Raw genomic sequence first — 16,699 nt, 5'->3', positions numbered from 1 at the left:
CAACATTAAATGCTAAAATGGCCTGTAGGGTAGGGACCATTTTTAAATGATGAGGGCAGTGGCATTTATTGCATCGCAAAAATGACCTTAAGACACTTAAGACGTTCATGGCCAACGAAAATATGATTAATAAGGCGGGGTGGGGAGCATTGGCGCCACTATGAGTTTGGAAGTAAGAGCAGTTGTTGAAATGCTTTCACAATGTGAATTCGGACAATAGGATGAAATCTTCTCGGTCAACATATGATATCATGCGAATGTGAATAAGTGAGGTGATCAAAAGTTGAGAAATTTGGATCAAATCAATAACGAGTCAGAGGATGAAAACTATGGAACAGTGAAAAGCTGGGTATAACTCAAAGGTACAGAGGAGACAATGTACTTTGAGAATGGATTCGAAGGCCATGGAATAAATGTGTGAATGCAGATATCCAGATTTAAGCTGCAATGGGATGAGGGGTATATGGTACCAATGGGTGACACTGTCTAAGATGCACCATAGCCAATTCAGCTAACCTGCACATTTTTGAATACGAAGGGGCAATCAGCATGGCCAATCGACCTACCTACTCATCTTTGGACAATAAAGGACAATTGAGCATGGCAAATCACCGAAACTGCACTTCTCTAGTTGGAGAGAGGGGGGAGAATGAAATAAAAAGTTGCAGAATGAGGAGTTGCAGAGGAGAGGCTGTCCTTGATCTGATACTGACCAATGAGCGTGGACAGGTGTCAGATCTCTCAGTGGGAGAGCATCTTCGGGATAGCGATCATAACTCTATCTCCTTTATACTTGCATTGGAAAAAGAGAGGATCAGGCAAGCTAGGAAAGCGTTTATATGGAGTAAGGGCAAATATGAAGACATAAGGCAGCAAATTAGAGGAGTAAATTGGAAGGAGGTATTCTCGGGGAAATGTACTGAAGAGAGGTGGCAGTGTTTCAAGGAATGTCTGTCTCGGGTTCTACAGGACAATGTTCCGAGCAGACAGGGAGGCGGTGGTAGGTTAAAGGAACCGTGGTGCACGAAAGCTGTGCGGGACCTAGTCGAGAAGAAAAGGAAAGCGTACAAAAAGTTCAGAGAGCTTGGCGAAGATAGGGATCTAGATGAGTATACGGCTTGTAGGAAAGGATTAAAGAAGGAAATTAGGAGACCCAGAAGGGGTCACGAGAAGGCCTTGGCAAGTAGAATTAAGGAAAACCCTAAGGCGTTGTATAAATATGTGAAGAGTAAAAGGATGAGACGTGAAGGAATAGAGCCTAAAAAAGGTGAAGGCGGGAACATCAGTACGGAACTAGGAGAAATGGCAGAGGTGCTTAATGAGTATTTTGCCTCGGTTTTCACAGAGGAGAAGGACTTGGGTGGATGTACTGTGGGCTTGCGGTGGACTGAAAAGATTGAGTGTGTGGACTTTAACAAAGAGGTTATGCTGGAATCTTTAAATGGCATCAAGATAGATAAGTCGCCGGGTCCAGATGGGATGTACCCCAGGTTACTGTGGGAGGCGAGGGAAGAGATTGCAGAGCATCTGGCGATGATCTTTGCGTCGTCGATGGAGACGGGAGAGGTGCCGGAGGATTGGAGGATGGCGGATGTGGTTCCTATTTTCAAGAAGGGGAATAGGGATAACCCAGGAAATTACCGACCCGTGAGTCTAACCTCAGTGGTTGGTAAGCTGATGGAGAAGATCCTGAGGGACAAGATTTATGAGCATTTAGAGAGGTTTAGTATGCTCAAGAATACTTAGCATGGCTTTGTCAAAGTCAAAAGCAAGATGTGACGAAACACAATGACGAAGGGAAAGCGGTAGATGTGGTTTATATGGATTTTAGCAAGGCGTTCGATAAGGTCCCCCATGCAAGGCTTCTCGAAAAAGTGAGAGGGCATGGGATCCAAGGGGCTGCTGCCCTGTGGATCCAGAACTGGCTTGCCGAAAGGAGGTAGAGAGTGTGTATAGATGGGTCTTTTTCGAATTGGAGGTCGGTCACCAGTGGTGTGCCCCAGGGATCTGTTCTGGGACCCTTGCTGTTTGCCATTTTCATAAATGACCTGGATGAGGAAGTGGAGGGATGGGTTGGTAAGTTTGCCGACAACACGTAGGTTGGTGGGGTTGTGGATAGTCTGGAGGGATGTCAGAAGTTACAGAGGGACATAGATAGGATGCAAGACTGGGCGGCGAAGTGGCAGATGGAATTCAACCCAGATAAATGCATAGTGGTCCATTTTGGCAGGTCAAATGGGATGAAGGAGTACAATATAAAGGGAAAGACTCTTAGTACGGTAGAGGATCAGAAGGACCTTGGGGTCCGGGTACATAGGACTCTAAAATCGGCCCCGCAGGTGGAGGAGGTGGTTAAGAAGGCGTATGGTGTGCTGGCCTTTATCAATCGAGGGATTGAGTTTAGGAGTCCGGGGATAATGATGCAGCTATATATGACCCTCGTCAGACCCCACTTGGAGTACTGTGCTCAGTTCTGATCGCCTCATTACAGGAAAGATGTGGAAAAGATTGAAAGGTGCAGAGGAGATTTACAAGGATGTTGCCTGGATTGAGTGGCATGACTTATGAGGATAGGCTGAGGGAGCTCGGTCTTTTCTCCTTGGAGAGACGTAGGATGAGAGGAGACCTAATAGAGGTATATAAGATGTTGAGAGGCGTAGATCGGGTGGACTCTCAGAGGCTTTTTCCCAGGGTGGAAATGGCTGCTACAAGAGGACACAGGTCTAAGGTGCTGGGCGGTAGGTACAGGGGAAATGTTTGAGGGAAGTTTTTCACACAGAGGGTGGTGGGCGAGTGGAATCGGCTGCCGTCAGTGGTGGTGGAGGCAAACTCAATAGGGTCTTTTAAGAGACTCCTGGATGAGTACATGGGACTTAATAGGATGGAGGGTTATAGGTAGGCCTAAAAGGTAGGGATATGTTCGGCACAACTTGTGGGGCCGAAGGGTCTGTTTTGTGCTGTCGCTTTCTATGTTTCTATGTTTCTAATGCAGAAAAAAGACATTCTGTCAAAGATATTTACCTTGCACTCATCCTTTTTCAGAAAAAAATCTAATAAGAGTTGATAAATGAGAGAGAGCGAGCATGTAGAGTTTGTGGGTGACAAATGGGGAGTGCAGAAGAAGCGGAAGAGAAATTTAGGAATAATGAGGGATGTCCCCATTGGTTGAAGGGTTAAAACGAAGGGGCATAGTTATCGGGTAAGGGGCGGGAGATTCAGAGGGGATTTGAGAAGACATTAGCACTTACCTGCGAACGCCAACACCAAAGGGCAATTAAATCAAAGGAAATGAAAGGGATAACTGTAGAATACAAAATAGAAAAGGGAGAGAGAAAGGGTCAACATCAGAACTTCAGCAATTTGCTGCAAAAGCTTCTTTCACAATAACCAACCAGTTTATGCCATCACTGAACAGGAAGACCATTTCCCAGACAGGATGACCTTAACCTCGTTGTGATAATTATTTGCTGGCTTTCGCTCATGGTGTTAATGAATTTTGGGTTGTGTGTGGGAAAATAGCTGTCTTAGCACAGTGGTTAGAAATGCTGCCTCATAGGGCCTGGGACCCGGGTCCGATTCTTAGGTTTCTGTCACTGTCTATGTGGAGTCTGCACGTTCTCCCAGTGTCTGCGTTGGTTTCCTCCTGATACTTGGGTTTCCTCTCACAGTCCAAAAGGCATGCTGGTTAGGTGCATTGGCACGCTAAATTCTCCCTTAGTGTACACAAATAGGCACCGGGGTGCGGTGACTAGGGGATTTTCACAGCAATTTCATTGTAGCGTAAATGTAACGCTACTTGTGACACTAAGAAATAAACTTAAATGGTGGATAGTTTTGGGGACCAAGGGATGATTCCATGTAAAATTATGTGTATATAGCAATCAGTATCATTACGTGTTGTCATGTATTACAGTCCTCCTAGCCGGATGTGTTTTTGTTTTACTTTTAAGTTAATAAATATTCATTGTTAGTTGTTTTCACAATGATTGGAAAGTTTCCTTGCTGGGTGGTACACCGTTCATCACGAAATATCAACAAAAACACATACAGCAAAATAACCCAGTATTCCAAGTTAAAATTCTGTGTCCTTGGATACCCTACCATTTAACATCAGCGTGATCTGTAACGTGCAGCACCTCTGTTTGCTCCCTCAGTGATGTTTGGTAGAAGCCATTGGCTTCAATGCTTGGTGGGACTCATCGTCTAAAGCCTTAACTTATGAGTGGCAACCAGTAGCAGATTCACACGACTAGCATTATGGGCATGATTGACTCGTCCAGGAAAACTGAGGAATCTTAATAGGCTGTGAGCTGATTATTTTCTAGACACCAGATTGAATTCAACTTGATCATTAAAATTTATCTGCAATCTTAATCAACTTGATCATTAACAATTACCTGTTATCTTAATCAACGTGATCATGAACAATTACCATCCACCTTGTCTCCATTGCGGTACATAACACCTTCCATTTTGAACACACAGACATCCCAGTTGCCCAGTCTTGATGGACCAATGGCACGACCCATCCAATCTGTACAGGACCTGCTGCTGTGCATTGCAGCCCGGGGGCTGGTGAAAGATGTTAGTGGTGTCATTACCCTTTCAGACAGTGGCTCTTTCTCCCCTCATGGAGAAAATCTTAACCCCCCGCCCCTCCTCCGCCCTCCCACCGCTACTGTCCCCTACAATGGCCGGTTGGGCTCAGGAAAGGCTCCCAACCCCATCTGGGTTGGGAGCCTTTGGCCCCTGTGCAGACTTGGTGGTTGTCCACTCTCCCAATTCCAACTAAAACCCCAGATTGTCATTCTCTCATATCGAAGAGCGCTTATATGACAGTTAATGTGCCCCAACTGCAGGACCCCACATGAATGCACCCTCCTATGCGCGCATGCACACACACACAAAAAGGGACACACTGATAGAACACTACCAGCCCCCTTCCCCGCCATCTCGAGAATGGAAGCCCACACAAAAAGAGCCCCCATCTCCCGACCGCCCCCCACCCCCGTCCACCCCCGCCTCCACTTACCCACCATGTGCAACCCTTTAAGAACGGCTTCACCGCACCTTCGGACGAGAGATGCACATAAGAACAGCGTGGAGCAGCAGTCCCCGCCCCCGCCCCCCCCCCCCCCGCCACCCCCATACGTGCTCTCCCCCCACCCGCATCTCAGCCACGACAAGGAGTTATCTGTGTTCCCCAAGTCCTCTCCAGTACCCTCTCTCCATTGGACGCACTGATCGATAATGGTGAGCTGCACGCCACTTCCCCACTCCCCCTCAGAGGTGTGGTATCTATTCTCGCGTTTTTATGAAGCTGTTGTAAAGTGCGCTGGTGGAGCCTCACGCTGGTGAGGACGGAATTTAAAATGAGGGTGGAATTGACGGCGAGGTGGCTCTCTACTGATATGTTAAAATGTTAAAATGAGGGTTTCTACCTTCCTGGGTGGGAAGCTTGTTATATCACCGGCGAGGGGCGTGGGAGATCGGAAATCAAGATCTCCTTTGTGAGAATGTCATTTTCTGGCTTCTCAGATATTTATGCTCACATCCAACGCAGGCTCAAAATCGCCCCTTGTGAGTTTAAAGATAGAAAGAGACGCTCACAGTTCTACAACACTCTTTTATTACCTGGATAGTGAGATACAGATTGTGAACTTAATGCTACAGAGATACACACACATTTCTACAATACTTCTTCATTACCCAGAGAGTGGGACAAAGACTGTGTTAAAAGATACACACACGTGCAATCCTGCAATAATGTAGTGATTGTCCCTTTAAGGGACAACACAGCAGAGAATGGTCCCATGACCTGTGTGACCAAGTGGAGAGTATGGAGTCACCCTGTGGAAGGGGATTTTTAACAAGCTATTAAGATTTATAGGCAGAATGCGGTCTTCCAGAGGACAAGAAATCAGACGAGCTAAATGATTATTGAGCAAGCTAACACAAACAGCTTACACATATGCACATGCAGTAAGGGAAGCAAAGCAAGTAATTATGATTTAAAAACATATATGCTGATATTTTGCATGTAATTCAATGTATTGCACACTTCAGTCAAGTAAAGTTACCGAAGGGTATGGTGGCAAAAGTCAACAGCTTACAGTCAAATGTCTGGGAATAGGTTCGTCAGCATGTCCTATCCGGTAGAATTCCTAAGTATTGCGTATTGTGTAAGTATTCCTAAGTATTGTGCAACATTAATGAATAGATGCACTCGTTGCCCAGACACAAGGATAGATATGATCCTGGATGTAGGAGCACATGTCTATTCAACTTGGCAATGAGCCGATTGGAACGTCATTTTGACCTTGCGGTAGCATCCACCATTACCAGGTGACAGGGGTGTAGTTAGTGCCAAGAAGGGAGGCTGCATCTGGAATCAGTTCAACGAATAAGATATCACCATGCTCCTAGGTATCGTATGGTTGGCTGAAATGTTTGACAGACATTTGTATTGATGTATAGCTGTTAAATTGAATTGATTTTAAGCTAACGAAAGGCGGAATTATTGATTTGAAGAAAGTATAATTGATCTATGTTTCCCTCTGTACTTATGAACAAACAAAGCACAAAGAACAATACAGCACAGGAACAGGCCCTTCGGCCCTCCAAGCCCTTGCCACTCCCTGGTCCAAAGTATACCATTCCTTTGTATCCCTCCATTCCCACTCCGTTCATATGGCTATCTCGAGAAGTCTTAACCGTTCCCAGTGTGTCCGCCTCCACCACTTTGCCTGGCAGCGCATTCCAGGCCCCCACCACCGTCTGTGTAAAATATGTCCTTCTGATATCTGTGTTAAACTTCCCCCCCTTCAACTTGAACCTATGTCGGTGGTGACTCGTGAATGTCACCACCGACCTGGGGAAAGGCTTCCTACCGTTCACCCTATCTGTGCCTTTCATAATTTTATACACCTCTATTAAGTCTCCCCTCATCCTCCGTCTTTCCAGGGAGAACAACCCCAGTTTACCCAATCTCTCCTCATAACTAGGGCGGCACGGTAGCACAGTGGTTAGCACTGCTGCTTCACAGCTCCAGGGTCCCGGGTTCGATTCCCGGCTTGGGTCACTGTCTGTGTGGAGTTTGCACATTCTCCTCGTGTCTGCGTGGGTTTCCTCCGGGTGCTCCGGTTTCCTCCCACAGTCCAAAGATGTGTGGGTTAGGTTGATTGGCCAGGTTAAAAATTGTCCCTGAGATGTGTAGTTAGAGGGATTAGCGGCTAAATATGTGGGGGTAGGGCTTGGGTGGGATTGTGGTCGGTGCAGACTCGATGGGCCGAATGGCCTCCTTCTGCACTGTAGGGTTTCTATGTTTCTATGTAACTAAGCCCCTCCATACCAGGCAACATCCTGGTAAACCTCCTCTGTACTCTCCAAAGCCTCCACGTCCTTCTGGTAGTGTGGCGACCAGAACTGGACGCAGTATTCCAAGTGCGGCCGAACCATCATTCTATACATCTGCAACATCAGACCCCAACTTTTATACTCTATGCCCCGTCCTATAAAGGCAAGCATGCCATATGCCTTCTTCACCACCTTCTCCACCTGTGACGTCACCTTCAAGGATCTGTGGACTTGCACACCCAGGTCCCTCTGCGTATCTACACCGTTTATGGTTCTGCCATTTATCGTATAGCTCCTCCCTACATTATTTCCACCAAAATGCATCACTTCGCATTTATCAGGATTGAACTCCATCTGCCATTTCTTTGCCCAAATTTCCAGCCTATCTATATCCTTCTGTAGCTTCTGACAATGCTCCTCACTATCTGCAAGTCCTGCCAATTTTGTGTCATCCGCAAACTTACTGATCACCCCAGTTACACCTTCTTCCAGATCGTTGATATAAATCACAAACAGCAGAGGTCCCAATACAGAGCCCTGCGGAACACCACTAGTCACAGGCATCCAGCCGGAAAAAGACCCTTCCACTACCACCCTCTATCTTCTGTGACCAAGCCAGTTCTCCACCCATCTAGCCACCTCCCTCTTTATCCCATGAGATCCAACCTTTTGCACCAGCCTACCATGAAGGACTTTGTCAAATGCTTTACTAAAGTCCACATAGACGACATCCATGGCCCTTCCTTGTCAACCATTCTGGTCACTTCGTCAAAAAACTCCACCAGGTTAGTGAGGCATGACCTCCCTCTCACAAAACCATGCTGGCTATCGTTAATGAGTTTATTCCTTTCTAAATGCGCATACATCCTATCTCTAAGAATCTTCTCCAACAACTTCCCCACCACGGACCTCAAGCTCACCGGCCTATAATTACCTGGGTTATCCTTCCTACCCTTCTTAAATAACGGGACCACATTAGCTATCCTCCAATCCTCTGGGACCTCACCTGCGTCCAGTGACGAGACAAAGATTTGCGTCAGAGGCCCAGCGATTTCATCTCTCGTCTCCCTGAGCAGCCTTGGATAGATTCCATCAGGCCCTGGGGATTTGTCAGTCTTTATATTCTCTAACAAACCTAACACTCCCTCCCTTGTAATGGAGATTTTCTCCAACGGTTCAACCCTCCCCTCCGAGACACTTCCAGTCAACACATCCCTCTCCTTTGTGAATACCGACGCAAAGTATTCATTTAGGATCTCCCCTACTTCTTTGGGCTCCAAGCATAATTCCCCACTTTTGTCCCTGAGAGGTCCGGTTTTTTCCCTGACAACCCTTTTGTTCCTAACGTATGAATAAAATGCCTTAGGATTTTCCTTAATCCTGTCTGCCAAGGACATTTCGTGACCCCTTTTTGCCCTTCTAATTCCCCGTTTGAGTTCTTTCCTACTTTCTTTGTACTCCTCCAGAGCTCCCTCCGTTTTTAGCTGCCTGGACCTAACATATGCCTCTCTTTTCTTTTTGACCAATCCCTCAATTTCCCTGGTTATCCATGGTTCTCGAATGCTACCCTTCCTATCCTTCTTTTTTACAGGCACATGCCTGTCCTGTAGCCCTAACAACTGTTCCTTAAAAGACTCCCACATGCCAGATGTGGATTTACCCTCACACAGCCTCTCCCAATCAAGAGCTGCCAATTTCTGCCTAATCCTACTCAAGTTAGCCTTCCCCCAATCCAACACCTTACCCTTGGGACACCACTCATCCTTTTCCATCACGATCCTCAAGCTAACAGAATTGTGGCCACTATTTGCCACATGTTCCCCTACCGAAACTTTGAAGACCTGACCGGGCTCATTCCCCAGCACTAGGTCCAGTATAGCCCCCTCTCTAGTCGGGCTATCTACATATTGTTCCAAAGAATCCTGCTGTACGCATTTTACAAATTCCTCCCCATTCAGAGTCCCAGCTCTCAGCAATTTCCAGTCTATACCAGGGAAATTGAAGTCTCCCAATCCAACAACCCTATTTTTCCTGCACCGATCCAGTATCTCCTGACATATCCGTTCTTCCACTTCCCTTGGGCTGTTGGGGGGCCTGTAGTATACCCCCAACATAGTGACTGCGCCCTTCCTGTTTCTAAGCTCCAACCAGAGTGACTCGTTCCACGACCCCTCTGAATTGTCCTCCCTCTGCACCGCTGTAATAGGCTCTCCAATTAATACTGCTACTCCCCCACCTCTTTTGGCCCCTCCTCTGTCTCACTTGTACCCCGGAATATTCAGCTGCCAGTCCTGTCCCTCTTTCAACCAAGTCTCTGTCACCGCAAACACATCCAAATTCCTCATGAGCATTAAGGCCCTAAGTTCGTCTGTCTTACCTGCTACACTCCTTGCATTGAAGTATAAGTACTCCAGACCACCAGGCCCAGTGAGGCCATCCTCCCCCAGAGTGCTCTTCTTCTTTGCCAGCCTTGTCCCAGCCCCATGCTCGTCCCCAGCCTCTACACTTGTAGACCTAATATTTTGATCCCCACCCCCCTGCCATACTCGTTTAAACCCCCCCAAACTGCACTAGCAAATCTCCCAGCCAGGTTATTTGTGCCTTTCCAACTTATTTGTGACTCGTCCTTCTTGTACAGGTGCCATCCTCTCCTGAAAACCTCCCATTGATCTAGGAAAACGAAGCCCTCCCTCCTGGACCAGTCCTTTAGCCAAGCATTCAATTGTACTAACTCCCTATTCTTAGCCTCACTGGCACGAGGCATTGGGAGCAGCCCAGAGATGGCCACCCTGGAGGCCCTACTTTTTAGTCTATTTCCCAACTCCCTGAATTGCTCTCCCTGCTCTTCCTATCTGCGTCATTTGCATCAATGTGTACAATGCCATCCGTTTCTTTATCTTCCCCTTTTAAGATGCCTCCTATCCGCTTGGAGACATCCATTACCCCAGCACCAGGTAGGCAGACTACCATCCTGGAGTCCCGTTCGCACCCACAGAATCGCCTGTCCGTGCCTCTAACAGGCGCATCCCCCACCACTATTGCTCTCCTAACCCCTCTCTTTCCTTTCCGGGCTACAGAGCCTGACTCTGTGCCAGTGACCTGGTCACTGTGGCTTACCCCTGGAGAGTCATCCTCCTCCACACTATCAAAAACAATATACTTGTTTTGGAGTGGGACAACCACAGGTGACCCCTCCACTAATTGCTCACTCCCCTCCCCTCTCACACCTGTCGCCGAGCCCTTCCTATTATGAGAGACAGCTACTGGAGTACTCTCTGGTATGTTACCCTTCTGACCTTTACTCCTCCTAAATGTGACCCACGTGTCTTCCTCCCGATGCCCCGGTGTAACTAGTTCCCTATAACTCATGTCAATTATTCTCTCATTCTCCCTGACTAGACCAAGGTCAGCAATCTGCAGCTCCAGTTCCGTGACGTGGTCCCTCAGGAGCTGCAGTTCCACGCACCTGGCGCAAATGTGGTCCTCCGGGAGGCTAGATGTTTCCAGGAACTCCCACATCCCACACCGGAAGCAACGAGCTGGCCTATCATTCACAGTTACCCTTATCCTATATAGGTTTGGATAAAAATAACTTACCCTGCCTCGCCCTTTCTGCCTAAGCCCTGTGAGCCAAAGCCCTGAAAGCTTTCACTCAGATTCCCACTCACTCCACTGCCCGCTCCCGACGCTGCCTGCTGTATCCAGTGACTTTTATACTAAAAAACACAATCTCCCAGAATCCCCTGCAGCCTACTCCCACTTCCTCAGAGTTTAAACCTTTGAAAAAAGCCCGCGAAGAAACGGATTAAATAAATGGATAAATCACAGCACTTTACTCACCCTCAGTACTCCTGCTGAGAATCTCTCCCTCTGTGCTGCACCACTTCGAACAAACTTCAGATCTTTTGGAGAGGTTCTGTCCATCGAGCTATTTAACTCCTCATCGGATCCCAGTCAGCTGTACATTTTTATTGTTTTGTCTTATGTTTAATGTTAAATACATTTTGTTATGTCTTTTGCAGAGAGGTATTTGACTTGCGAGTTTTGAATTGTCTTAGTTTCAGGCACAACTGGCCAACATTTGAAATTGCCCCACAGCACACCCCATGTGAGAGAGGCTCATTGGCAAAGATACGTTTTGGTAACTCGCTACAGCCATGTGGCTACTGTACATTTTTAAATTCATAAATGCCTGGTGTGTTCATTAATGAAGTTTATGAAAGTGCATCTTTCTGTGAAAGCAACAATGACATACAGACCGTGAATTCAAAGATACAGAGACACACAGAGTCCTACAATACTCTTTCTGTACTGGCAGAGTGAGACACAGACACGGAGTTTAAAGATACAGGGATGCACGTAGTCTTACAATATCCTTCAATGTCGGACATTGAGTTGATAGTTACAACGACACACAGAGCCCTGCAATACTCTTACACTGTCCGGACATGAGGCACAGGCTGTGAGTTTATAGATGCAAAGACACACACAGCCCTGGAATACTCTTTCATTATCCAGACAGTGAGGCGCAGACTGAGTTTAAAGATACAGAGACACTCATAGTCCGGCAGTACATTTTAATTATCTGGACAGTGAGATACCGACGCAGAGGCCGGAAGTTTACTGGCAAGCCCGCCCGATTCTGGGGGCGGCCGAGGCTCAGGGAACAACATTCTCCATTGGCCTCGGGCGGGATCGTACGAACCTCGGCAGACCCGTCGGTAAAATTCCGCCCACAGTTTACGAATACACTTGGTAGAATTTAATTTGCGACCTGTGCACTTGGAAGGCGAAACTGGGAATGGATGTGTTTCCCTTCCTGCCCTCGATCAATTAGCAATCGCTATATTAGGCTGGCTGGGCACTTCATTGGCAGCCAGAGGGAATCACGGTCCATTGGGTGATTTCGGGCTAGTGCAGGACAAGCATCATATTCCGAAAACGAAACATACCCCGAATGGCAAACCTAAGCCGAACGCTAACTGGACTAAAAATAATTATCAACTAGATCTAACCAGAAATATGACCCACTTCCAAACAGAAGCTTTACCTCCAAAACTAAAACTAAGTCTAACCATAAAGTTAACAGTAACTTCAGAAATAATGCTGTCCTTCATGCTCAGTCAACCCTAACAGGAAAACGGAAACTAAGAAGAACAATAGTTCTATTTGTAATACTGAAATTAAACCTACAACTGAAATTAACCGAAGACTTGCCAAAGACATCGCTTTAAATCCATAGCCCTTAATCCTGATCTTACACCAGACTGCAAAACTAATCTTAGACTTAGACATAGCCCCAACATTTCTCAAAGACTCACGCTTACATTACTGCTAGTCTTGTATCTGACCCTAACACCGACAGCAACTGCATCCTGATAACTAAGTGTAAGTATAAATCAAATCCTTATGCAACAGTTAACATCAACAACTAGCTTACATTTAACTAGCAATAATCAGAAAGTTACCAGTCACCATGACATCAATCCAAATTGTAACACTAAATCAAAACAAACAGCATCCCTAAAGCTCGAATGCTACCACTTAACATGACTTATATGTAACGATAACATAAAGACACTAACTGTATACATGGACATGTCTTAATCCCGAACTCTGAGTGCAGAAGTAAAGTGAGCAGTAAACAGCAGCATAATCTAACTGCCTCTTTAGCACGAATGATAATCCTAGCCAAATCTAAACCGTTCGATTAACCCTCACTGTAACCATAACTTGAAGACTGAATATAGGTCCTAGTCTAAGCACAAAGTTTCCTGTAATCCTCAACTTGACAGCCTGTTAGCTGTTCAATAAATAGTAATCATAAAGCTAAATTGCAGATTTACCCGAACCTTTAAATTGGACAATATGAAAAGGGATACTCAAACTAAAACTAGTCATCACAATTATAATGAACCTAAGCCGAAAGCTAATTTTAACCAGACCCTCATTCTAAATGCTAATGTAACTCTAACCCTATTGTTAACTGTATCCCGAAATGAATATGCACACTTAAATTAGCACTAATGTTAAAACTAAACCTAACACTAAAGTTCACAACGTACATCATTCTCTAACCAATCCAGTGAACATAAATGTACTCCTGAGCAAACATAAAAACAATTACGAGCCCAACAGGAACGCAGACACGAACCAAAATTTAATTTGATATACGGTTGTCATATGTACGAGGCACGTTTTTTAGGCAGAGGGCGGTGGGTGCCTGCAACTCGCTGCCGGGGGAGATAGTGGAAGCAGATACGATAGTGACTTTTAAGGGGCTTCTTGACAAATACATGAATAGGATGGGAATTGAGGGATATGGTCCCCAGAAAGTTGGGGGTTTTAGTTCAGTCGGGTAGCATGGTCGGAGCAGGCTTGGAGGGCCGAAGGGCCTGTCCTGTGCTGTAATTTTCTTTGTTCTTTGTTCTTTAATATATTGGGATCCAGAGTGATGTATTGTTTCTTGCTTGCGATACAGACAAAGCATGCCGTCCATAGACCACATAGGGGAGAAGGAAAGGGGGGTGCAGAATATAGTGGTGCAATTATAGAAAGAACAATTAATATCAGTTAGGTCAATCAAAAAGTCTGATGACACCAGGGCAGAATTTGTTCTTGAGTTGGCAGGTATATGATCTCAGACTTTTGTTACTTTTTTCCCAATGGGCCAAGGTGGAAGAGACTAAGTCCAGGATTCTTTTCGCCGTTTTTCCGAGGCAATGGGAAGTGTAGACGGAGTCAATGGATGGGAGGCTGATGGACTGGGCTACGTTCTTGGTAATAGTTAATAATACTAACATCGGCATTAAACCCTCAAACCAGAAGTAACCTCAAGTCTTTCCATAACCATAAATCTAATTGCAACACTCATCAGATCGCAGAGTGCAACACTAACCCTAAATATACCTCAAGCCACAACGTTCTGCAAGAATTCAGTTTTATATTCTTAGTTTTGTATCTAACCCAAACATTAATCGCAAATCTAACTGTAGTCCTCAAAAAACTAAGAAGTCTCACAACACCAGGTTAAAGTCCAACAGGTTTATTTGGTAGCAAATACCATAAGCTTTCGGAGCGCTGCTCCTTCGTCAGATGGAGTGGAAATGTGCTCTCAAACAGTGCACAGAGACACAAAAAATCAAGTTACAGAATACTGATTAGAATGCGAATCCCTACAGCCAGCCAAATCTTAAAGGTACAGGTAATGTGGGTGGAGGGAGCATTAAACACAAGTTAAAGAGATGTGTATTGTCTCCAGACAGAACAGCTAGTGAGATTCTGCAAGTCCAGGGGGCAAGCTGTGGGGGTTACTGATAATCTGACATAAATCCTACATCCCGCTTTAGGCCGTCCTCATGTGTGCGGAACTTGGCTATCAGTTTCTGCTCAGCGACTCTGCGCTGTCGTGTGTCATGAAGGCCGCCTTGGAGAAGGCTTACCTGAAGATCCAAGGCTGAATGCCCGTGACTGCTGAAGTGCTCCCCCACAGGCAGAGAACAGTCTTGCCTGGTGAATGTCGAGCGGTGTTCATTCATCCGTTGTCAGAGGGTCTGCATGGCTTCCCCAATGTACCATACCTCAGGACATCCTTTCCTGCAGCGTATCAGGTAGATGGCATGTCCTCCAGAGCCTTCAACATGTCATTGATGAAGACGAACCTCTCGCCAAGGCCATCTCCACACCCTGACTTCTTGCCTTCAAACAACCAAGAAACCTCAAACAGACCATTCTCCACAGCAAACTACCCAGCCTTCAGGAGAACAGTGACCACGACACCACACAACCCTGCCACAGCAACCTCTGCAAGACGTGCCGGATCATCGACACGGATGCCATCATCTCACGTGAGAACACCATCTACCAGGTACACGGTACCTATTCTTGCAACTCGGCCAACATTGTCTACCTGATACGTTGCAGAGGAAGGAAGGTTTGGAATTAATTTAGTTTTGGTCATGGTTTAAAAGGCACATCCCCGTGTGGACCAGATTTGAAAGGGACACTCTGAAATTCGGAAATCATTTTCTGAATTACCACAACAGCGTGAAGGATATCAGTGAGACAATATGTGACCTAAAGATTATTTCAATGATCCTTGGGGCAAAGAAAGCTCACTGCTCCGAGAATGTAGAGTCTAATGCTGTAATTTAATTCTAATTTAAATTAATGTAATCTAATTGCGTGATCAGAATTTTCCATTATTTGCTGCATTCTAAATCAATTTTTAATGTACATACATCCCCTAGCAACATGGGTATAATTTCATGTCATAATATGTTTGTTCAAGTCAAAAGAAGATGAAGAAAGATGTGAACGGAGTGTCCCTGTGGAAATCAAGGAAGCAATAAATTAACAGCTCTCAAAATGTACTGTCTCAGTGTTTGATTGAGTGTGATTGTGTGCAGCTCAAAGTGACATCAATTCGCAGATAAAATGCTTGGAGCTCTTGATTTTATAAGGAGAGTATATTATGTGACCCTTTTTGTGATTGGTTTTCCCGGTAAGTGATGAACGTGATTGAGTTTGTGCTCATATGGTGGGGGGAATTCTCCCATCCCACCCGCCTCAGGAATTGTAGAAGGCAGAGGGTAGACCACGCAAAGATCCAATGACCTTGGGTGGAATTCTCCAGTTTTGTGGCGAGCGCGGCTGGATAATCCCAGCCAGTATCTTTTGCTCTCTCTCTCTCTCTCTTAAAATGTTATACATTGATTTATTGGTTAATACTATACAATGACAGAAAGGTTATATAATTTCCAGAATTATCCATGTCACTTTATCAAATTTGGCCCAATTAAATTAGCCTATATGTCAAAGTATAGACTGAATGGAATATGATGTTTTTACTTCCAGTGGAATACATGTACTGTTGAATGAAACCACTGTATATCCCCATGAAAGGTATTTATAGGAGGATTTGTTGGTGCACCATTTTATCAACTGTGGGCCACTAAATGAAGAATACCAGATAACCATGGCCATGAACTATTGCATGCATTATCTGTGACGATATTGTGACTTTAAGAAATGTGTTTGAGCCATGTTTCTGTGCAGGAACTTTTAAACAATCTGATCTAACACAGGTGCTGCTTGGTCTGTAACCAACAGCCTCTGTTGTTACTGCAGCAACATAATTGGTCCTAATTGCTAAAACGTATTTCTCTAATCTGGACTAATGCTGTTCTGTTCCCTTAGAGATTTCCCGTGGGATTTTGCCGAGTAGGGCTTAATTCGGATGGTTGGCAGTAAAATCATGTTACTGGGTGGAGATAGGCTTGCACAGAGAAATCAAGCTCAATTTGCCATTTGGCATCTTTCGAGAGAGGTTGCTTTCTTTGTG

Source organism: Mustelus asterias, chromosome 20 (genome assembly GCF_964213995.1).
Source record: "Mustelus asterias chromosome 20, sMusAst1.hap1.1, whole genome shotgun sequence".
Lineage (NCBI taxonomy): Eukaryota > Metazoa > Chordata > Chondrichthyes > Carcharhiniformes > Triakidae > Mustelus > Mustelus asterias.
This window is presented reverse-complemented; position numbering follows the sequence as displayed.